Raw genomic sequence first — 15,420 nt, 5'->3', positions numbered from 1 at the left:
CTGGCCTCTGAAACCAGATGCAACTCTGCAGTGCGTTCCCCAAACACTGGTAATTCTCATTCACCATAGCTGTGTTCTGTCAAGTCATCAAGAAGGCTGAGTGTAGTGAATTCCTAGGGGAGATAAACCCTTGGTTCCCGTGAGCTTCCAGTGACAATATTTTTGTCAACCAATCAAAACAGAACCTTGTTTTATGTGCCTCTCTATTTAAATACACCTTATTTAATAGATATTGTTGATTCATTCACACTGAACTCACAGCCAACCGCACTGTAACTCATGCCTGAGCCAAGCTTGTCCAGCACACATATTTTTCTCCTTAAGGCACATCACAACTTTCCGTGGACCCTAAACAGCACTGCAGCACTGCACTTGGGGGCCATTTTAAACAGCATGTGTGTGTTAGTCACTCAGTCGTCTCTGACTCTTTGTGACTCCCATGGACTGGAGCTGACTGTGTAATCACCAACAAACATGAAAAAAAAAAAAAAAGAAATGGCATTAAAGAGACCACGGTAAGGGGCACTTTTGACAGCATTTGTGCTAATTCAGAAAAGCTGAATGCAGCCTTGTTTAGCCTCAGCTGGGAACATGTGCGGTGGGCAACTCGAAATTTCCACCATTCTGCGTATGGCTACGTGTGCGTCTGTGTCCAGTGGCTCAGTCAAGTCCGACTCCTTGCGACCCCATGGACTGCAGCCCGCCAGGCTCCTCTGTCCATGGAATTCTCCAGGCAAGAATACTGGAGTGGATTGCCATGCCCTTCTCCAGGGGATCTTTCCAACCCAGGGATTCAACCTGGGTCTTCTGCATTGCAGGTGGATTCTCTACTTTCTGAGTCACTAGGGAAGCCTGTGTATGACTGTAAAAGTACCACAGATATTAATTTGGGAGTTACAAATAAACTTTAGCTAGGAGGTAAATTCACAAATACGGTATCCGCAGATAGCTACAGGAAAGATTGTCTCTATTGGGTTGGCAAGAAAGTGCATTCAAACCCAAACTTTTTGGCCAACTCAATAGTTGGTGCAGAAGGAGGTCATGTGAAAGGGCCATGAACCCTGAGGCTGCCCTGCTGCTAAGAGGTGAACAGACCTGTGTTCTAGTCAACCTCAGTTCTCTTGCATGTAAAGTGAGGAAGCTGGATTAAAGGAGTCTAAAGTTCCTCCCAGCAACAACATTCAGTGATGCAGATAATGACCCCTTACACAGGCATAGAACATACAACTTTACCTCAACTATAAGATGTAGATGATGGAACCAAATCTGTGACTCTAGGCAAATACTTAACTTCTCTGAACCTCATTTTCTTTATGAAATGAAACATTTGTCTTATAGAGTTGCTGGGGGGAAAAGGGAATAAGAAACAAAATCATAATATATGCAAAGTACCTAGAACATGCGAGTTCAGTTGCTCAGCTGTGTCTGACTTTTGAGACCTCATGGACTGTAGCCTACCAGCCTCCTCTGTCCATGGAATTCTCCAGGCAAGAATACTGGAGCAGGTTGCCATCTCCTCCTTCAGGGGATCTTCCCAGCCGAGAGATGGGGCCTACATCTCCTGTGTTTCCTGCATTGGCAGGTGGATTCTTTACCACTGAGCCACCTGGGAAGCCCCTACCTAGAACACAGTGAGCACTAAATGTTAATTCTTCTTTCCTGAAAATGTGTAAACACTGCTTATTAATATGAAGTTGTTCAACTGGATGCTGGGGAAAAAGGGCTAATAACTTCATATAGTCCAAGAATGACCAACGAGCAATGTGTTTTATCAAGAATTTATTGGTTTCTAATAAAATAAGCAATATTGTTCCTGAGTTATCTGCCAATTAGTAGATTAAATGTGGCCACCCAGCCTCAGCAAGTAGTCAAAATTCTCTGCCCCACTCATTCAGTGATTCACTCATCCATGATTCCATAAATGTTTATGGACTACTTACTATATGCCAGGGGGCACTGTTCTAGGCCCTGGAGGTAAAGCCCTGCTTTCCAAGAGCTTATGAAAGTGAAAATCTGTTGCTAAGTCGTGTCCAACTCTCTTGTTGATCCTATGGACTGCAGCCCATCAGGCTCCCTTGCCCATGGGATTTCCCAGGAAAGAATGCTGGAGTGGGCTGCACTCCAGCATTGCACTCCAGCAAACCCAAGAAAGGTTTCCTTCTCCAGGGGATCTTCCTGACCCAGGGATCAAACCCGTGTCTCCTGCTCAGCAGGTAGATTCTTTACCACTGAGCCACCAGGGAAGTACCACCAGCCAAGTGCTTATAGCCAAATATATGTGACATCAGGCAGTAAATCAATCTCATAAGATGTCTGATGACAGTCAGGGTTAAGAAGAAGCAGTGGGCTAAAGGTTCAGAGAGTAGAGGAAGGAAGGTGCTCCCTTGAGAAGATGATCAGAGACAGCCTCTTTAAGGAGTTGCATCTGAGCAAAGACCTGCCTGGTGGGAGGAGAGAACCAAGAGACAATCCAGGAAAGGGATGGCATTCAGGGCCTTGAAATCAAGAAAGAGCTTCTGTGTTGGGTAAACAACGTGGAGACTGGTGGGAAAGAGTGTGGGCTCAAGAGGGCAGAGCAGTGGATGAGCCCAGTGTTATAAGAGAGGCCAGCTTGCGGAGGCCAAGGGCATTGTGCTAAGGACTTTAGATTTCATTCTGAACATAATGAGCCAGTTGATGGTGGTTGGTAAATTTACACTGGATGAATTTAAACTGCTTTTTGAATGTGATTATAAAAATATTTTAAACTTTTAGAGATCATAAAATAAAATTACAGGGGACTTCCCTGGTGGTCCAAGGGTTGGGGTTCACTGCAGGGGGTGCAGGTTCGATTCTTGCTCCAGGAACTAAAATCCTACATACCACATGGCTTGGCCAAAAGAAGAAAACACAATTACCTGTTTGCCATCGCACTGAAGTAAAAATAAACTATAAAGATGAATAGAATCCTCTTAGTTGCCTCTCTCCAGTCACATTCTCCTCCCTCCCATAAGAGGAAAGTGAAAGTGTTAGTCTGTTAGGTCCAACTCTTTGCAACCCCATGGACTGTAGCCTACTAAACTCCTCTGTCCACAGAGATTCTTCAGGCAAGAATACTGGAGTGGGTTGTCATGCCCTCCTCCAGGGAATCTTCCCGAACCAAGGATCAAACCTGAGTCTCTTATGTCTTCTCCACTGGCAGGCAGGTTCCTTACCACTAGCGCCACCTGAGAAGCCCCCCACAAGAGGAAACCCTTGCCTGAATTTGAGGTCATCATTTCTAGGTGTATCTTTATGCTTTTGCTAAATGTATATGCATCCCTACATAGATACTATTGTTTTTCATGAGTTTAAGCTTTATATAAATGGTATCATACTTTATATATTTTTGTGCTATTTACAATTTGTTTAGCAACATCATTGTAAAAATCATCCATGTTGTTACATTACTATTATTCATTCCATGTTATTTTTCATTTTACTGTTATTATTCACATATATGTATATACACACACATACATATAATACACGTGTATTTTTATTGATGCTTCTGTTCAGTTGAGTCCAGCATTTTGCAACCCCATGAACTGCGGCCCACCAAGCTCCTCTCTCAAAGGAATTTTCCAGGCAAGAATACTGGAATGGGTTGCCATTTCCTACTCCAGGGAATCTTCCTGACCCAGGGATCAAGCCCACGTTGCTTGCATCTCTGGCCTTGGCAGGTGGATTCTTTACCACTGTGCCCCCTGGGAAGCCTTTTATTCATGACTTTACCATAATCAATTTAACCATTCTTCTATTCAGGAACATTTAGGTTGTTCTCGGTATTTTTGCTATTACAGACATATGACTATAAGTATTCTCACATATGACCCCTTCTACACATAAATCAAAGTTAAATCTAGACAGATGCTATTCAAAGTGGAGTTCCAAGAGGAGCAGTATCAGCATTTCCTGGGAGCTAGAAATGCAGAATCTTGGGCCCCACACCAGACCTACCAAAGTAGAATCTACATTTTAACTATACTCCCAGGAACTCTGTATACACGATGCAAGTTTAAGAAATATTGGTCTAGAAGAGGAGTACTTCTCAAACTATCAGTTCTGTTTTTAAATCTGTTATGAAATTTTGTAAAACACAAAAATCATATGTTTGGATATTTTAGCAATGTGAATGCTACACAGGCTTCTCAAAAGATACTCTCAATTTCTGCACCTACCTCCATGCAGCTCAGTAACAATCATTTCGTGGACGGGCAGGGGTCAGCAAACCTAGACTCTGGACTTAGAAGTGGAATCACTCAGTTGTCTCATCCTTAGTTTTACTGGATAATCCCAAGTTGTCTTCCAAAGTGATCATATCAGTACACACTCCCACCATCAGCATATGAGAATGATGGATGTGAAACAGTATCTCACTGGTATTTTAGTTTACATTTCCTTTATTTTGGAAAAACTATTTAACAGTTTCCAATAATATGCTTTTCAAATGCATAAATCTTCTTAAAGTTTTATCTTCATTACTTCAATTTATAATTATTTCCAAATTTATAATTACATAATGCTGTGATATTTAACTTATATGCAGAGTATGTGTGTGTTTCGTTGCTCAGTCGTGTCTGACTCTTTGCAATCCCATGAACTGTGACCTGCCAGGCTCCTCTGTCCACGGGATTCTCCAGGCAAGAATACTGAAGTGGATTGCCATTTCCTTCTCCAGGGGATCTTCCCTACCCAGGGACTGAACCCAGGTCTCCTACATTGCAGGCAGATGCTTTACCATCTGAGCTACTAGGGAAGGCCTAAAGAGTACGTATGCAGAGTACATCATGTGAAATGCAGGGCTGGATGAAGCACAAGCTGGTATCAAGACTGCTGGGAGAAATATCAATAACCTCAGATATGCAGATGACACCACCCTTATGGCAAAAAGTGAAAGGGGAGAGTGAAAAAGTTGGCTTAAAACTCAACATTCAGAAAACTAAGATCTTTCCACGACTTTCTATCACACTTTGAACAAATCCAGACTCCCAGCCAGGGATTCAGCCCTGTGGTCCCGGCACCCCACCTCTCCAGCTACATTCCCTGCATCCCCTGCAACCCACCTCACTTTAGTAACACCAGCCCCTAGATTCTCCCACAGCTTATTCCCACATGGGGTCTCTGCACCAGGTTTTCCTTTCTGCTTTTTCCTCCTCAACCAATTTGCCCAGGCTGGCTCCCTGTTTTCTGTACCTTCAGAGAGAACTTCTCTTACCACACAATCAGAAGTCATCATGAGGTACTATAATTTACAACCACATTTTAATTCTGTGCAAGCCCTACTAACTTGCTTATCATCCATCTCCCCAGACCTCTAATAAACCCCAGGAAAGTAAGGACCTTGTTTGTGCTGCTCAATATTGTATCCTCATTTCTAAGACATCATCAGGCTCAAAGCTGCCACTTAGTACGTGGTGTCATATTGACGGTCGTTAAATAGTAGGCATTCTGGTAACCATGAGTTACTGGCTCTTTGACTTTGAACTTCTTTAATTTCTCAAACCATAATATAAGGATGATAATAACTCCCTATAATTACTGTGAGGATAAAATGATGTCAAGTGTTCAGCAGTTCGTAGTGTAAATGGTCAATAAATTATTTTCTCAACTCCCAGAGTAACTCTTGTCTGAATTTATAGATTATTTGCTGGTTTGAACTGTTAGTTTCCTCAGCCTGAATGTGTCATCTCCCAGTTGTCTCAAGGATAGAACCTCCACCTTGGCCAGGTTTCAAAAATAATGGAACAAACAAATTAGCAAATCAACAAAATATAACATAATGAAGCAAAACTTTAAGGCTCAGGTCAACATTTGAGCCCACTGAGACAAATAATCTCCTCTGCCTATTTAGGGAGTTCATGTAGGTAACCTGGTGAAGAACAAACATCCCCTATCCACCTATAATAGTGCTCACCTTGCTGCTTCAGGGCCTTTTACTGAATGCGAATAGCCCCATCCACAGGTGCTTAAAATCTAGCCTAGAAGTGTTTTGATTCATAAACACACATAATGCACACAATCTGTTAAAAGGATAGAAATGAAAGATTTATAGGGTTAATCTTTAGCACTTTAATATTTCTTAAATTCTGTCTTGTTTATTTCATTAGGACATAAGCTTATTTGCTCCCATTTGAACCACTTTACTTCTGAAAAGTTACTTATATCCAGAGAGAAGTGCACTATATGCTGGTTTATCTTAGATCAATTTGAGGAATGTGTCTATTTACATCCGTACACATAAACCCAATGTAAATGTATGTTGGCTTATGTTGTGTCTGTTTACATATCTACACATAAACTCAATGTAAATGTATGTTGACTTAGGTGAGGAAAAAATCATTTGTTGAAAAAGGAATTATGTTGAAACCTTTAAATATTTGTGTTAGTAAGTTAATAAGTATTTTTCTTGTCAGTGTTTAGTACATTTACAGGAAATAGGAGTAATATTTGTGCACTTTGAGATAACCTCAAATTCATATGAATAGATACCAGAAAAGATTGTTAAAATATGAACTGAGGAGTTGTAAAAATATGACCAAGATTTTTCTTTAAAAAAAAAAAGGATATGGGAAGAGAGGGAGAGACAATGATGATGGAGGGATCAGAGTTCCCATAAAACCTAGGACCCACAGGCATAGGTAGAATTCCTAGCACATAGCAACGAGAATGAACTGAGAACTCTGCATACTCATTTTCAGAGATGTATTTTAACCTACTTTTGCAAATATGAGACCTAAAGCTATCCAAGAATTAGTTTTGTTTTTCAAAATTTATTCATTTTTGGCTGTGCTGGGTCTTCACTGCTGCTCACCAACGTTCTCTAGTTGCGGCGAGTGGGGGCTGCTCTTTGTTGCTGTGCAAGGGCTTCTCATTGCCGTGAGTTCTCTTGTTGCATGCAGGTCACGGGTTCTAGGGCATGCAGGCTTCAGTAGCTGCAGCTTGCGGTCTCAGAGGCTCAGTAGTTACCCCGAAGCATGCACGATCTTCCCGGACCAGATTAAACTGTGTCCCCTGCATTGGCAGGTGAATTCTTAACCAGCAGACCACCAGGAAAGCCCCAAGATTTAGTTTTAACACAAACTGAGGAAAATAATTTTTGGAGGTACAATGCTTTAGTTCTAAGTGTGGCAATGTAGGTTGATGTGTATATAAAGCATTAGAAACTACCTTGAATAAAATTCTATCAGTGTTTTTCTTATACTTAAAAAAGATTCACCTCAAGTTGCTTTAAGAAGCAATTTAATCCTCAGTAAGGAGCATGAGTTCTCTGAAACAATGGTTGATTACAAGTCAGGGGCCGGGAATGTACGAGCAAGTGCATTGAGCACCAAAGAGGATGATCTTAACTGTCTGTTACACATTAAATAAATAAATAGTTTAAATCCAGAGAAGTGAGAAGCTCTTCTTCACAGACCAATGTCAGATAATAAATGGAGATGAATTGACAAAAATAAGAATGTCCGTCTTTTGGCAACCTTCAAAGTAATCATGGATTCAAAGTAAGGATCATCAAAAAATGCTAAAACCATTAGGTGAATGGATTTTTGGTAACAGAATGTTTGCATGGATTTTTAATTGCGAAAAGGGAAGTGTATCTTCACAACAGTGAGTTCTGGCAGTCTCCGTCTTAACTGAGGGACCAAAGTTAGGATCACCAATAGTGGGACAATATGTGCTTCCTGATATGATGCAATTTGAAAGACAGAACAACAGGGAATTCCCTGGAGGCCTAGTGGTTAGGATTCTAGGCTTTCACTGCCATGGCGCAAGTTCAATCTCTGCTAGGGGATCTGAGATCCTGCAAAATCTGGTCAAAAGAAAAAAGGAACTATACAGCAACATCTAGAAGCATTCTTGCAAAGAAAGTTTAACCTGACCTTAATCACGCTTCTAGACTAGCACATGTCATTAAAAATATAATGTGAGCCATATATGTAATATTATAATTTTTTAGTAGCCACATTTAAAAAGTAAAAACACCAAAAGCCACAGGTGAAATTAATATAGTAATATGTTTTAACCCAGTATAACCAAAATATTAGTATTTCAACATGTAATCAATATTTAAAAATATTTTACATTCTTTTTTGCACAGTATTAAAAATTCAGTGTGTATTTTTATACTTAATGCACATTTCAATTCAGATGCTAAATTTTCATTGGAAATACTTGATATATCTTTATTTAGGTTTCATAAAATTTACAGTTGAAGAAGTAGACCTACATACTCAAGTTGTTCCAAACCTACTTAAAATGTAACCAAAAGTGGAGTCCAGCAGCTTGCTGTCAAAAGCCATTCAAGAGGCCAGGTTGATGGAAAGTTTGCTTTATTTTGGATGCTGGTAACTAGGGGTCAGGAGAGAGCTGAGGCCTGATCAAAGGCCAACTCCCCAATGGGCAAGAGCCTTTCTAGATTGAGGGAGGGGCTACATGAAGAAATAGCACAGTCAGCTCTGACAGTCATCTTGAAATTGGCCATCAGTGGTCTGAGCAGCATTATCTCTTGATTGTTCTCAGCACAGTTCATCTTCAGCTTTAGGGTCAATGTGTTTCTATTTCCATGAGGCCAGTTCTCAGAACTGTGGCAGCTTACGTTCTCCACCAGGTGGAGGTTTCAGTATATAAAACACAGGTCACAGGATATGCCTCAGAATATGATCTCTAGCCCCTGAGAAGAAACTAAAGGAACTTCATTATATTTAATGACTACATTATTATTATTTGATCTCCTTTAATAGTTTTCCATTTGCTTCTGCATTTTCTCGCTTCTCTGGTTAAACTTATTCTTTGGCTAAAGTTTTTCCACAGACAATAGGCAGGCAGAGGACAAGGGTTGGGGGGTTCTGCTCTCTTTCAAAATTTTTCCAATAATGAAATTAAATATGAGCTTTTAAGTTTAAATTCAAATTAATTCAAGTTAAATTTTAAAATCCAGTTCCTCAGTTGCATTAGCCACATTTTGGATGCTGAATAGCCACATGAACCATGCAGCTTAGACTAAACTTCTATTTTATAGAAAACAAAGGGAATAGACAATTAAATGACACCAAGAGACAACACAGAATGTGGAACAGTCTACAAAATAGCTGTAGACTCTTATATTTTCTAAAAAGTCAGTGTCATAAAAGAGCTAAAACAGGAGACTGTCCTAGACTAAGAGAGATTCAGTTCAGTTCAGTTCAGTCACTCAGTCGTCTCCGACTCTTTGCGGCCCCATGAACTGCAGCACACGAGGCCTCCCTGTCCATCACCAACTCCCGGAGCTCCCTCAAACTCATGTCCATTGAGTCGGTGATGCCTCCAACCATCTCATCCTCTGTCGTCCCTTTCTCCTCCTGCTTTCAATCTTTCCCAGCATCAGGGTCTTTTCAAATGAGTCAACTCTTCGCATCAGGTAGCCAAAGTATTGGAGTTTTAGTTTCAACATCAGTCCTTCCAATGAACACCCAGGACTGATCTCCTTTAGGATGGACTGGTTGGATCTCCTTGCAGTTCAAGGGACTCTCAAGAGTCTTCTCCAACATCACAGTTCAAAAGCATCAATTCTTTGGCACTCAGCTTTCTTTATAGTCCAACTCTCACATCCATATACGACTACTGGAAAAACCATAGCTTGAACTGCTGCTACTGCTAAGTCACTTTAGTTGTGTCCGACTCCGTGTGACCCCATAGACGGCAGCCCACCAGGCTCCCCCGTCCCTGGGATTCTCCAGGCAAGAACACTGGAGTGGGTTGCCATTTCCTTCTCCAGTGCATGAAAGTGAAAAGTGAAAGTGAAGTCGCTCAGTAGTGTCCAACTCTTCGCGACCCCATGGACTGCAGCCTACCAGGCTTCTCTGCCCATGGGATTTTCCAGGCAAGAGTACTGGAGTGGGGTGCCATTGCCTTCTCCGATAGCCTTGACTAGACGGACCTTTGTTGGCAAAGTAATGTCTCTGCTTTTTAATATGCTGTCTAGGTTGGTCATAACTTTCCTTCCAAGAAGTAAGCGTCTTTTAATTTCATGGCTGTAATCACCATCTGCAGTGACTTTGGAGCCCCCCAAAATAAAGTCTGACACTGTTTCCACTGTTTCCCCACCTATTTGCCATGAAGTGATGGGACCGGATGCCATGATCTTCGTTTTCTGAATGTTGAGCTTTAAGCCAACTTTTTCACTCTCCTCTTTCACTTTCATCAAGAGGCTCTTTAGTTCTTCTTCACTTTCTGCCATAAGGGTGGTGTCATCTGCATATCTGAGGTTATTGATATTTCTCCCAGCAATCTTGATTCCAGCTTGTGTTTCTTCCAGTCCAGCATTTCTCATGATGTACTCTGCATATAAGTTAATAAGCAGGGTGATAATATACAGCCTTGATGTACTCCTTTTCCTATTTGGAACCAGTCTGATGTTCCACGTCCAGTTCTAACTGTTGCTTCCTAACCTCCATACAGGTTTCTCAAGAGGCAGGTCAGGTAGTCTGGTATTCTCATCTCCTTCAGAGCTACAATAACTAAATGTAGTGTTGGATCCTTGTTTAAAAACAATGTGCAATTAGGGAAGTTCCATTTAGTCAAGGCTATGGTTTTTCCAGTAGTCATGTATGGATGTCAGAGTTGGAATATGAAGAAAGCTGAGCGCTGAAGAATTGATGCTTTTGAACTGTGGTGTTGGAGAAGACTCTTGAGAGTCCTTGGACTGCAAGGAGATCCAACCAGTCCATCCTAAAAGAAATCAGTCCAGAATATTCATTGGAAGGACTGATGTTGAAGGTGAAACTCCAATATTTTGGCCATCTGATACGAAGAGCTGACTCATTTGAAAAGACCTTGATGCTGGGAAAGATTGAAGGCAGGAGGAGAAGGGGATGACAGAGGATGAGATGGTTAGATGGCATCACTGACTCAATGGACATGAGTTTGAGTAAACTCCAGAAGTTGGTGATGGACAGGGAGGGCTGGTGTGCTGCAGTCCATGGGGTCACAAAGAGTTAGACATGACTGAGCGACTGAACTGAAGGGAACTTTGAATATGTAGTACCTTCTGGATGAATTATAAAATTATCTAACTTTCTTAGGCATGACAATGACATTATGATTATATCAGCATTTGCTTTATTTCTAGGAGGGGGAATAATTTTAGAAAGGCCACTTTAAACAAATATCAAGGCTGTCAGGAGAAAAGAATATGCATAGGCATGATGATCTCAAAATATTTACCTCCTGGGTGTTCACTGGAAGGACTGATGCTGAGGCTGAAACTCCAGTACTTTGGCCACCTCGTGCGAAAAGTTGACTCATTGGAAAAGACTGTGATGCTGGGAGGGATTGGGGGCAGGAGAAGAAGAGGACGACAGAGGATGAGATGGCTGGATGGCATCACCGACTGATGCAGATGAGTTTGAGTGAACTCCGGGAGTTGGTGATGGACAGGGAGGCCTGGTGTGCTGGGATTCATGGGGTCGCAAAGAGTTGGACACGACTGAGCGACTGAACTGAGCTGAACTGATGCAAACTTTATCCAGGAAGCCAGTGGAGGATATACTGCTCTGAAATGAGGGAATAAGCCAGGAAAGAGGAAGATTACAAATTGAGGAAGCAGGTGATTTCCAAGTAGGCATGAGATGATGAGAACCCCCAGGATGGTATTTGGGAACCAGCCTTAGCAAGCAACTGTTACAGACTGAACCAAGAGGAGACAGGCTCCAGGAGAGATGTCTTTTAAAATAAAATGTCATGCAGATTATACAACATTTTTTACTATATTGTGGAGATTTTTACAATTGTTTAGAAAAATTTTGAGAGAGAAATTAATGAGAGGTGCATTCAATGGCATTTTGATAAACTACCTGTTTGAGAAGGGGGAAGGTAGAAAAAAATGGAAGAAAGAAGCTCTGATGTGTAGCACTTGTTGACTTCTGTGGCATAAATACTCCACTATAGCAAAATTCAAGTCACCAGGATGAAGTCACTGAACAAAGAATTGGCAAGAGATGTGTATAACTGACTCTGAACAACCAGTAAAGGGGGCTGTAGGGAAGAGCATGTAATACACAATTGTCCCAAGGGCCAAATGTCCCATCAGTCAAATGAGTATTATATGCTAAATGTTAGATAATCTCTTATGAAAAAGAAAAGGAAGGAAGGATCAACAAGAGCTAGCTTCAACAAAATTAAGCAAACAAACTCAACAATTATTAACTCCAGGAAAAATTAAAAATTTTATAAGAAAAGAAATGAAATCATAGTATCCCACATGATTCAGCTATGACCACTTGCATTGCCATAATAATGTACATACTGAATGTTTATTTAGCTTTTGGAAATGAGACACAACTATATTGAAAGGATGAGGAAAGGGGAAAGGAGTAGAAAATAAATTTTTATTATCAATAGATAATGCCTAAAATTGAAAAATTAAGAAATAGAATGAGTATTTTTACTTAGAAATACAAAAGTAAACTACCAGAAGAAAGAGCCAAAAAAGATAAAAGTCATTGTCTGTGGGGTACAGAACTCCAGAACAGAGAGAAATGTGGTGGAAAACAACTGGTTTTCCTATCAGTTGCTATAGTACCATTATGTTGAAGCACACGCTCACGTACACACATGCACAGACACACAGAAATAGGGAAGAAGAGCGGGAAAATTCAGACTGCTGGTTACATAGGGTTGACTGAGCCCATTTTTCTTTTTGCCACTCCTTTCTTCAAAACCCATTGAAATGAAAAAAGCAATGTAAAAATAAAAATAAATTGACACTTCCTTTGGAAAGACAGAAGGGTGTACCATCAGTCGACCAGGACAGTTAGGAACTTCCCAATGATACAGAAAGTGGGGATCAAACTCGTTATTAAACACAATATTCCTGATTACAAAATGACACCACACAGCTTAAGAGAGAACCTCAAAAAGCGAGTTTGCCAGCACAACCCAACCAGATTCCTAAAGTGATGTAACCATTTCAGCCCTCCCCCTCCCGCTGCCTACAGATAACTATATATCTAGCATGGGATTCAGAGAAGGCAATGGCACCCCACTCCAGTACTCTTGCCTGGCAAATCCCATGGATGGAGGAGCCTGGTGGGCTGCCGTCCATAGGGTCACGAAGAGTCGGACACGACTGAGCGACTTCACTTTCACGTTTCACTTTCATGCATTGGAGAAGGAAATGGCAACCCACTCCAGTGTTCTTGCCTGGAGAATCCCAGGGGTGGCAGAGCCTGGTGGGTTGCCATCTATGGGGTCGCACAGAGCTGGACATGACTGAAGTGACTCAGCAGCAGCAGCAGCAGGATGGGATAACTGACTCCAAACACTCTCTCCTAGATGAGAGAATGAAAGCAGGCACTCTGGGCAGTGTGCCAGGGGATTGCAGCCACCGTGTGAGGGAAGGAACCCTTAAAGGAGAATTTTTCTGGCCCCACTATGCTAAACCACCACTGCACTCAGGACATCTGCATCCATGACCAGACAAACGAGAGAGTCTTACAGACAGCACGGTTGAAAAGCAAAGCACACAGTAGTAGAAGTAAGACTGAACAGGTTTTCACTGTCATCCTAGAGAGTCATTCCTTTAGTTCCTGCTATCACAACCCCCGGAATCGTCCTGGATGTTGTCCTTTAAGACCAGACTCCAACTTTTTCTCCATTCAGTGAGCTTCTCCACATCTTCCCAGTAAATTTCTTTCTTGTTTTAAGCTAACTACAGTCAGTCTGTTGCCTGCAATGAAATAACTCTTACCATACAAATAGATGGCTGAATGGCAAGTAAGAAGTTTAATGCTATTATCATATAGTTTAAACATTTTATATATGCTATAGTGTATACATTTTACTATTATAATAAGTAAGCTTAACAAGGCTAAGGTAGAGAATGCATATTCTTTTCAAAAGCCTATGGAACATGTACAAAATGATCTCTTAGGTAATACACACACATACACAAAAATTGAAAAATTCCCCCAAAGTTCTCCCAAAGTAGAACTACATGGGCCACCTAAAATTTAATACCAAAAGCATACCAAATATATGCACTTGGAAAGAAAGAAAAACTGAAAGTATAGAAAATTTAGAAAAGAATGGTCATAGAAACATTACCTGTCAAAACTCTGTTGACAACATATGATAAAATGATTCTCAGAGGAAATTCTATAGCCTGGAATACATTTGTCAGAAACCAAGAAAGATGGAGAATACATGAATTTAAGCAGTCAATGCAAAAAGCTAGACAAAAGACCTCAAAATAGATACTTCATTAGTAGGGAAAAAAAGTATAAAATAGAAAATGAAATTTACAAACTTGCCTTGGTCAATAATACCAAAAGTTGGTCTGTTGAGAAATAAGAAAAGATATAATCAAAATTATTAATGAGAGAGTATATGATGATTTTCAAAATTATGAGAATTTTTTTTTTTAATGGGAGTCAAGAAGGCCTTAAGCAAGGCCTCAGTAAGACACAAGATCAAAAGCCATAAAAGAACACACTGGCATATTGGACTCCATAATAATAATAAATTAAAAGTTAAAATGAAAAAATCCATAAAAAATTGACAAATAGATTTTTGGGAAAAGAATCACCAATAAACATTTGAAAGAATACTCAACCATACTATTAATCAGGAAAGTTTAAAGCAATTTAAGACACCATTTTTCCAGCTTTTTTGGTGGTCCAGTGGTTAAGAATCTGACTTGCAATGCAAGCTATTGTGATACCAGTGTGATTCCTGGTCTGGGAAGACCCCACATGCCTTGGAGCAACTAAGGCTTGGGGGAGGGTGGGGGGGTGACCACACTGCTGAGCTTAGGTTCCACAACAAGAAAAGCCAGTGCAATGAGAAGCTGGAGAACCACAATGAGGAGTAGCCTCTGCCTGAGGAAACCAGAGAAAGCCCACTTGCAGCAAAGACCCACCACAGACAAAAATAAATAAATAAATATTAAAAAATAAAACATATTTCACTCATCAGATGGACAAAAAATTTCAAATATGATAATATGCAGTGTTAGAAACGTGAGGAGTAGCTTCCCCAGTGGTCAAAAAACCACCTTCCAATGCAGGGTACTGGGGTTTGACTCCTGGCTGGGAAAATTCGATCCTACACACCCCAGGGTAACTAAGCCTGCAGTTTGCAACTAGAGGAGCCAAAGCCATGAGGAAGATCCAGGCAAGCCAAAATTTTTAAAATATGAATAAATAAATGTTGTAAGGAAACAAGCACTCACATATACTGTTAATGGGGAATGTAAACTGGCAACAGTACCGCAAGGCTAGGTCAATCAGAAGGAAACTAATTAAAGGATTGCTGAGCAGCCTTTAAAATGAATGAGTCCATAGATCCTTACATGAAAAATTTTCAATGCATAGTATTAAATGCTAAAATTATGTAAAGCACATAGCATAGACATTTACATAAGTG

The sequence above is a fragment of the Capricornis sumatraensis genome, chromosome 14 (genome assembly GCF_032405125.1).
Source record: "Capricornis sumatraensis isolate serow.1 chromosome 14, serow.2, whole genome shotgun sequence".
Lineage (NCBI taxonomy): Eukaryota > Metazoa > Chordata > Mammalia > Artiodactyla > Bovidae > Capricornis > Capricornis sumatraensis.
The sequence above is the reverse complement of the archived record's forward strand: the minus strand, read 5'-3'. Positions refer to the sequence as shown.